Here is a 9753-nt window from a genome sequence, read left to right as displayed (position 1 = left end):
TCCCTTTCTATACACTAAAACTCGAGGCAGTAATCGTTCTGATAAAGTTCTCAGCGCCTGACAGCTTGAGTTCTACTTCTTGTTCAGGCATTAGCCATGGGATTTTGAGCAAACTCTTTAGTCTCCATTTTCTCTCTGACAAAGTTGAAGAGATGGAATTTCCCTCATTCTCAGGCCGCATGTAGCATAGCAAAGAAGCATTTTGGTGTGTGTCTGTGAAGAAGGCAGATTCTGATACTCCAAGGGATCGTGATTCCACCTACAAGGTACCCAATGAATCTGCCCTTTAAAGAACTCTGGGTAGTTTTGAATTGAAATTGGCCTTTGAAACCCACTTTTATTCACTCAACATAAATGATCTGTAGCAAACCAGAGTCGCGGCACAGTGAACACTGAAGCTACAAGAGTGGGAACAGATAAGACCCTTGTCTTGCTAAGCATCTAGCCTCAGGGATCTGGTTCCCCACCATAATGGCTTCATCATAAATAACCAGGTTGTGTATAGTGAAATTACTATTTGTTTTTTTCCTTCTTTGTTACATTTATTGTTTATCCTTGACTACTTCTTCTTACTATCCCAAATGAACGCTGTTTGCCCTACCTCTTGCTAGTTAGTTCTAAAACACCTTTAAGTGTTCATGCAGATGCAATCTCAGTAATGTGTGCTAACTTATTTTTTCATAGACTAAGAACAGTTTCAAGCTCACAGCAAAAGATATAAGAGAAGAAGATACACAGTCCCCCATCCTCTCACACTCACATCACCTCCTCTATTATCAACATCACCAAACAGGGTCCTCCTTTTGTTAAAACTGATGAACCTACATTGATAGAGCCAGAGTGTTTGGTTTACATTAGTGCTTCTTGGTGCTATACATTCTATGGGTTGCACAAATGTAATGACATATCTACCATTATAGCATCATATGGAGTAGTTTCACTGCCCTAAAAATCCTCTTGGTCCATCTATTTACCCTTTCCTGTCCCCCATTGAACCCTAGCAACCACTGTTCTTCATACTGTCTCCATAATTTTGCCTCTTCCAGAATATCATCTAGTTGAATCATACAAGATATAGTATTTTCAGATTGGCTTCTTTCACATAGTAATACGCATTTAAGTTTTTTCCAGACCTTTTCATAATTTGATGGCTCGTTTCTTTTTAGCATTAAATAATATTCCAAATATTCCATTGTCTGGATATATGACAGTTAGTTTGTTTATCCATACGCCTACTGAAGAACATCTTGCTTGCTTCCAGATTTTGACGATTACGAATAAAGCTGCTCTAAACACCTGTGTCCAGGAAGTTGCTGGACATAAGTTTTCAATGCCTTTGAATAAAAGCCAAGAAGTGCAATTGCTAGATTGTAATGTAATGTAAAAGTGCTGTATTGTAAGAAACAACCAAATTGTCTTCCATAGTGGTTGTACCATTTTGTACTCCTGCCAGCAATGAATGAGGGTTCCTGCTGCTCTGCATATTCTCGAGCGTTTTGTGTTGTTAACTTGTTTTTTTAATGTGCAAAAGAGGGGGATCTGTGCACAAAAGTGTACTTAATAACTAATGTTTTAAATAACTCAAGATTTAATTGTACACGTTAGAAACAAGTTCTTAAGGCTCAAATCTTATTTTTTTATAAATTAGCTAATAAGTCAAACAACTTAAGTTTCTCTAAATATTTAACACCAATAAACCCTACTTTTTTAAAGATAGATTTATTTATTTGAGAGAGAGAGCACAGCAAAGGGAACAACAGAAGAAAAAGCAGGCTTCCCACTGAGAAGGGAGCCCACATGGGGCTCAGTCCTAGGACCCTGAGATCCTGACCTGAGCTGAAGACAAATGTTTAACCTATTGAGTCACCTAGGCACCCCCCCCCAACAAACCCTATTCAACAGTTAAAATTACAATTACAAATTTAATAATTTTTTTTCTCTCATTTTCTTTGGCAGGGGAGAGAACTGAAAATATTTAAGTTCTACTCTTACTCAATTTCAATTATTCAATATAGTGCTATGATCTATATTCACCATGTTTATACATTAGCTCCTCACATTTTATTCATCTTATAGCTAAAAGTTTGTACCTTTTTTACCAAACCTATCCCTGTCTCCCTCACCTCCAGCTCCTGGCAACCAGTTTTCTACTCTCTGTCTCTATTAGTGACTTTTTTTTTTTTTTTTAATCCACATAGAGGGCAGCCTTGGTGGCTCAACGGTTTAGTGCTACCTTTGGCTTCAGGACTGAGTCCTACGTCAGGGTCCCTGCGTGGCTACTGCTTCTCCCTCTGCCTGTGTCTCTGCCTCTCTCTTTTTGTGTCTCTCATGAATAAATAAATGAAATCTTTAAAAAAACTAAATCCACATATACATGATATTATGCAGTATTTATCATTCTCTGTCCTGCTTATTTCATTTAGCATCATGCCATCAAGGACCATCCATTTAGTCACAAACAGCAGGATTCTCTTCATTCTTATAGATGAATAATATTCCATTGTGTATATCTCCTTTATCAGTTCATCTGTTGATGGGCACTTAGGATATTTCCATATCTTAGCTTTTGTGAATAATGCTACAGTGAACATGGAATGAATTTACCTCTTCAATATCCTGTTTTCATTCCCTTTGGATATATACGCAGAAGTGAGATTACTGGATCTTATGGTAGTTCTGTTTTTCATAGGGGCTGCATGAATTTACATTTCCAGCAGCAGTGCACAAGGGTTCCCTTTTCACCATTTCCTCGCCAACATTGTTTTCTCTTGTCTTTTTTATCACAGCCATACTTACAAGTATGAAGTGATATCTCGTTGTGGTTTTGATTTGCATTTCCCTGATAATTAGTGATGGAGAGCATCTTTTCAATTGGCCATTTGTATGTCTTCTTTGGAAAAACGTCTATTCAGTTCCTCTGCCAAGTTTTTGGTTTTGTTGTTGTTGTTGTTGTTGTTACCAAATTGTGTAAATTCCCTGTATATTTTGGATTTAGCCCCTTACCAGGTATGATTTGCCAATATCTTCCCACATTCAGTAGGTTGCCTTTTCATTTTGTTGATGGTTTCTTTTGCTGTGCCGAAGCTGTGAGGTTGGATATAATTTCACTTGTTTATTTTTACTTCTGTTGCCTTCCTTTGGTGTCAAATCTAAAAAATCACTACCAAGACCAATGTCAAAGAGGCTTTTTCCTATGTTTTCTTCTATGTGTTTTATGGTTTCAAGCCTTATGTTCAAATCTTTCATCTATTTTGAATTGATTTTTATGTATGGTGAGAGGTGGGGATCGGAGTCCAGTTTCATTCTTCTGCATGTGGCTGCCCAGTTTTCCCAACACTATTGTTTGAGGAGACTGTCCCTTCCCCCATTATATATTCTTGGCTCTTTTGTCATAAATTAATTGACTATGTGTTATTAATTATTATTCCTGGGCTTTCCATTCTGTTCTATTGATTTAAGTGTCTGTTTTTATGCCAATACCATACTGTGCTAACTTTGCAGTATAGTTTGAAATCAGGGAGCATGATGTCCTCAGCTTTGTTCTTTCTCAAGATTGCTTTGGCTATTCAAACTGTCAACCATTTCTAAAAATACAGAATTTTAAAAGGCACAAAAATTGAAAAACCCATTGCTACACTTTCCTAAAATTTTTAATAATATAAACTTAATTTTTAAAAAATTATCCTCTCTATACATATCTTCTTAGATAACAAGGTTGTTTTTCCTGACTAAGGTGAATACAAGTCCTATTTCAGGTCAATTGAGATTACCAATTCAAGAGTATCTATTAGAAACTTGGAACCTCAATTCAAGTCTGAATTTGGGGAACAGGGAAGGACTATAATACAGAAAACTGGGAGAACATCCAAGACAATTAAACTGTGCCAAGAAAGTTATGGAACCAGACCCCTTTTTATAATAGTAATAAAATCTTCAAGGCTTATTTCATTTTAGAACTTGGTATGTTACATTTCGCACTTTTTTTTTCTTCTTAATCATGATCTCTTACACAACTTTTAAAATAATTTCTTTCACAGCTTCATTTTTTTTTACCATATCATTATTTTTTTTTTAAATTTTTTTTTTTTTATTTATTACAGTCACACAGAGAGAGAGAGAGAAGCAGAGACACAGGCAGAGGGAGAAGCAGGCTCCATGCACCGGGAGCCCGACATGGGATTCGATCCCGGGTCTCCAGGATCGGGCCCTGGGCCAAAGACAGGCTCTAAACCACTGCGCCACCCAGGGATCCCCATATCATTATTTTTAATGTCCATCGTTTATAATATGAGGGCCAGGGCTTTCTCCTCAACTCAAGTTTATAAGTTTTCGATTGGCTTGTGAGGCCAATAGGGATACTTCTTCTTGTCTACTTTGGTTTCTGGGAAGACTTCATTCAGGTCCTCAATGGTCATCTGATCAAATGGAATTATGTTCTTCATCTCCTCCAGCTCTTTTTCATATTCTTCAATCCTGGCCTTTGAGAGAGACAAAAACTCAGCACAGCTTTTCACATCTTCTTTTTCCTCAGCATCCACCTGGACAGTGTATTTATCCTCTGGCACAGGAAACTTCAGGGCATTAAACTTCTTCTCAAAGTCATCTACCAAGCCAGACGTTGCCACATTGGCCTTGTAGTAAGCACAGTTGATAGCAGATGGTTTCTCAGGAAGAGTAGTGAACCTGGAGGTAAGCATCTCATTCCAGGATTTCAGGGAGTTGGCAATGGCCTTCTGGTTTCGGGGTACGATCTCCCCAAAAGCTACCCAGCCAATGGTTTTTAGAGCAAGTTTTCACCCAGCCATCTTGAGATCCTTCACTGACCCCGGCGGACCACAGTCCATTCACAGTTTAATTAATAGAATTTTGCACACACACATACCCTCGCTGTAATACCTTACAGAATATTTTACTGTTTGATTTGACCTAAACTTCATTCCATACATGCATGGTTTGAATTGAGTAATACACATTGTGTTCTGTCAATATAAATGAAGAATGACATATGCTTTTGCCTACTTCTTTTGAGAAACATTAAAAATTCATTATAATTTTAACAAAACTAGTTCTATTTTTTGATACTCAAATAGCAGAGATTGGTCAGCTGGAATCCTGTAAGCTATCTCCTTTCTCTTTGACACTACACAAACATTTGTGATTGTGTCAAGCATCCTTGCTCTCCAGCAAGGACAAAGGTGTCCAGGCACATCTTGATTTTCTTGATTCCTTTCTATTGGAGAGAAACATTGAATTGGCTACTCTCCAGAATGTTTTAGTAGAGATTAATATCAGATTCCTCCACATGACAAAACATGGCAGGTGGGATGACATGTCCGCAGGGCATCAAAGATCTAAGTTGTAAAGGTCATGAGTTCATGACGTTGTTTCCAATTTTAACTTTATTAAGTCCTTCTTTAGAATCATTTTTTAAATATGTTTTAAATTTTCCCTTTCTTAGCTATCAGCTCTTCAGAGTTTTCATTATGTGTGTATATGTGTATTTGTGATTCATACAGTTATATGTAGGACAAAGAAAAGAAAAGGTATGGAGAAAACAGTAAGGTCTCTCATAACTTAAATGAATAAATAATATGAACATTTATGTTTATAGCATGTCCTTTAACTGGTATGAAAACATGCAATTTCTACAAATGTGTTTTAGAAATGTTTTTAATTAACAAGCTTTGGGGTTAATGAGTTACATTATGGGTAGTTAAAGTCTCTATAGTAAAACAATCAACAACAAAATCCTTATCTCTATACTGAATGTCAGGAAAATAAAGAATCTGTAACCTATGATAAATGTGACAGCCACTCTTATTTAAAATCATTGAATTAGACTGAGCAGACAAGTAACAGGGCTTTGTGTTTAGTATGCTGAGTGGAAAGTATTCTGTATTTCTTAGGAAAAAGAAAACATTTTACAGAGGACATCTAAATAAAGAAAAGATGTTTAGGTCTAAGGAATTTGGGAAATTGCTTTTCTTCTGTGTAAGACTTCCTGTCCATATTTCACTTTTAACCAGGGCCAGAAAAATAATTATAAAGTATATTTCTCCTTGATGGCATAAGCTCCTGATTCCACACTGATCTCTGCCAGAGGAGGTACCAAACTGGACTTCATGGCAAAGCTGCCCTGGATACTTACAAATGCAGGTGATAGTGATATACAAGATAGCCACTCTGAACACATGGGGGACCTTAACGGGGACTATTCCTGAATTATATTCGCATAAGAAATATAATCAGAAAGGCTTAATTTACAAATGTAAGTGCACTCGCTCATCCATGTTGAGTCTGAGCTACCTTTACATCACTTTTATGATTCTGAATCAGCCAAGTGGCATACTTAGATAAAATGAGAGGAAAATAATTTTATAGTTATCTAGCAAGTGTATCATAGTGCATTCTATTCATATTTTTGAGCTGAGATACTCAGACACAAAGATAAAGAAACAGGGCAGCCCCAGAGGTGCAGTGGTTTCGCGCCGCCTGCAGCCTGGTGTGTGATCCTGGAGACCGGGGATCGAGTCCCACATCAGGTTCCCCGCATGGAGCCTGCTTCTCCCTCTGCCTGTGTCTCTGCCTCTGTCTCTCTCTCTCCCTCTGTCTCTATGAATAAATAAAATCTTAAAAAAAAAAGATAAAGAAACAAATTGTAATATTCGTAGGTGAATGTTTGAATCATTACAAACTTTTATAATGTTTATGTCCTATGCTGAGTACACATAAACACTCCAAGTGATTGGGTATAATTCAAAAATTAAAAGATTGGAATTTATTTAATGAAATTTTATATGTAAAATGTTATATATGGCAAAATGAGTTATGAGACACCCCTCTGATCTTGAAGGAGAAACAAAATAGTATATGTTGGAATGTGTTTAAAATAATAAAAATTAGTCAAAGTCCATGGTACAGCAATTTCCCAAAGAGCAGCTACTGTGAACTCAAGCAGAGCAGAGTATAGGTAACAGTCTAATGTTATGGTTCCAGAAAGTGGTCTCTAAAATCAATCGACTTGGATCCAAATCCTAGCTCTACCACTTGATAGCTGTGTGACCTTAGGAAATATCCATCTCCTCACTGTCAACAGGAATAAAAACCCACTTTAAGTGACTGATATGTCTAGGTTAGACTTAACTTTAGGCGTCTTTTGAATAAATACAAAGGTAACACTTTCAGAACAGCCAGTGACCAGCTGCCATTTGGTCTCTATTTTAGCCCACCTAGTTAACTACTTGCCATTTTCAGTCCTCTGCTCATGCTCTAAATAAAATTTTCATTTCTTTGGGTAGATCTGGGTCTGCTTTTGAGGAGGTAGCCACAGAAAGCTTTTGCCTGAGAGCAGTGACTGCTTTAAAGAGGAGAGGTGTTCCTACCCTCCTAGCATCTCAGGCATCACATAAAAGTGCATCTGGCTTAAAACTTGGGACAATTAGCTGTCAACCCTGTTTGCTATAAACACCACCAGATCAGGCTGAGGGCTCTCTTGTATACCTTGGACCTGCAAACTTTCCTTTCGAGCCACAGCTGCAGCTTGACCTCCGTATGTGTCCTTTTTGGATGGACCTCATATCACCACCCTCCAGCCTGCAACAAGCTAAATTAGTCCCACCAAATTCTCTCTCCTGGGACCTCACACTGTACTTAAACACATTAGCAGGAAACTGTTTTGCCTATATTATTCCTAAGCTATATCTTAAACTTTTCCAGCATGAAGACAGAGTACGTACTGTTCACTGCACTCAGTACTTTGACTAGAGCTCAATAATGTAGTTGAGAGGGCTGATTCCAGAGAATAAGAGAAATCAGCATAAATCTTGCCAATATACTGTAAAATGGTACTTTGCATATAGGGCAACCTTAGAATGGGAAGCTTATTCACCAATAGGTGGCACTGGCGGTTTAATTTCTGAACAGATTATTGACACAGAAAAGCAGTAAATTGCCAAGAATGTCTAATTTCATTTTCCATCCCTGCATTGCATTTCTAGCTTCCGATATCCTCACCACCTTTCTCAGATCTGTCTGCCTCTGCCCTAAATAACTCCAGCCTGAACACTTGGAACAGCTTCCTTTACCTGGCTTCAGAGTTTTCAACTCTCTTTCAAGCTATCCCTGAAATTTCTACTGAATCACAACTATAAAAGCTGATCTTGGGGTGCCTGGCTGGCTCAGTCAGTAGAACATTCAACTCTTGACCTCAGGGTTGTGAGTTTGACCCCCACGTTGAGTAGAGATTACTTAAAAATAAAATATTTTTTAAAAGCTGATCTGATCATGTCGGTTCCCTGCTCAAACCTGAAGGAGCTCTCCATAGCTTCCAGTGCCAAATCCAAACAATCAACCTGGTTCTCAAACTGTTATTGTTTGCAACGCCAGTAATTTTTTTTAGAAATATTTTATTTATCTACTTGAGACAGAGAGAGAAACGGTGAGGGCTCAAGCACAAGCAGGAGGCAGAGGGAGAGGGAGAAGCAGGCTCTGGCTTGAGGTGGGAGCCAGACTGGAGGGCGGGGCTCTATCCCAGAACCCTGGGATCCTGACCCAAGCAGAAGGCAGACACTTACCTGACTGAGCCATTCACACACCCCCAACATTGGTAATTTTTACTTTCACTTTATTATCTGGCTCAACTTGTCTTCTCAATTATTCTTCTAAGCAAAGGTAACCCATATATATTCTTATACTCCCACTCAATGCCTGCAGATTGCTCCATTGGAATTAATCTTTCCATTGTTTATTCCCAAAGCATTTTGCTCCTGTAAGACTGTCCTATCCCTCTAGAGTCATTTTCAAGATCAAATGAGAGACATATGCTCTCTTTCAAAATACTGTGAACTTCCAGAGAGAAGGGATATGTATGTATTCATGGGAGAGAGAGAGCGAGCAAGCGAGCGAGCAAAAGATTAGTTTAAAAGTATAACAAATTGTTATCGCGTCTCAACAACAAAAATTCTTGCCAATACCACCACAAAGAAGCAAAAGGAATTCAGTGGAGAAAGAGCAGTCTTTTCAAAAAATAGTGCTAAAGAAATTGGTACCCATATGCAAAAAGAGAAAAGAGAACACAGAGACCTTACACCTTTCACAAATACTAACTCATAGATCATAGACCTAAATGTACAATGCAAAACTTCTAGAAGAATAAATAGAAGAAAATCCAGATATACTTGGTTTTGGTAATGAGTTTTAACTACAACACCAAATGTGTGATCCCTGAGGGAAAAAACTGTTTAGTTGGACTTTATTAAAATTAACAACTTTTGTTCTGCAAAAGACACTGTTAGCAGAATGGAAAGACAAGCCACACACTAGAAGAAAATATTTTAAAAACTTATATTTGATAGGGAACTTATTTCCAAAATACAGAAAGAGCTCTTAACTCTACAATAAGACAATAAGAAAAATTCAACAATAAGAAAATTACCAAATTTTTTTTAGTTACCCAATTTTAAAAAGACAAAAGACCTGTCTGATCAGACACAACACCAAAGAAAATAATCAGATGGCAAATAAGGGTATGAAAAGATACTCAACATCATTTGTGATTAGGGGATTGCAAACTGAACCTATTAGGAAATACCAACCCACATTGATTAGAAAAGCTAAAATTTAAAAGAAAAAGAAAATTAAAAGCCTGACAATATCAATTGGTGGAGCAACAAGAATTCTCTCTTTTTTTTTTTTTTTTTTTTTAGAATTCTCTTTCATCGTTGATGGAAATACAAAATGGTGCAGTTTGGTAGG

General features: G+C 37.5%; 1 pseudogene; it reads right to left on the bottom strand.

Moving 5' to 3' along the window:
- Nucleotides 1-4319: 4319 nt before the first annotated feature.
- On the bottom strand, nucleotides 4320-4805 carry LOC112931737 (ATP synthase subunit d, mitochondrial pseudogene; annotated as a pseudogene).
- Between the last annotated feature and the right edge of the window lie 4948 nt (nucleotides 4806-9753).

The sequence above is a fragment of the Vulpes vulpes genome, chromosome 13 (genome assembly GCF_048418805.1).
Source record: "Vulpes vulpes isolate BD-2025 chromosome 13, VulVul3, whole genome shotgun sequence".
In the NCBI taxonomy this organism is placed as follows: domain Eukaryota; kingdom Metazoa; phylum Chordata; class Mammalia; order Carnivora; family Canidae; genus Vulpes; species Vulpes vulpes.
The sequence above is the reverse complement of the archived record's forward strand: the minus strand, read 5'-3'. Positions and strand labels throughout refer to the sequence as shown.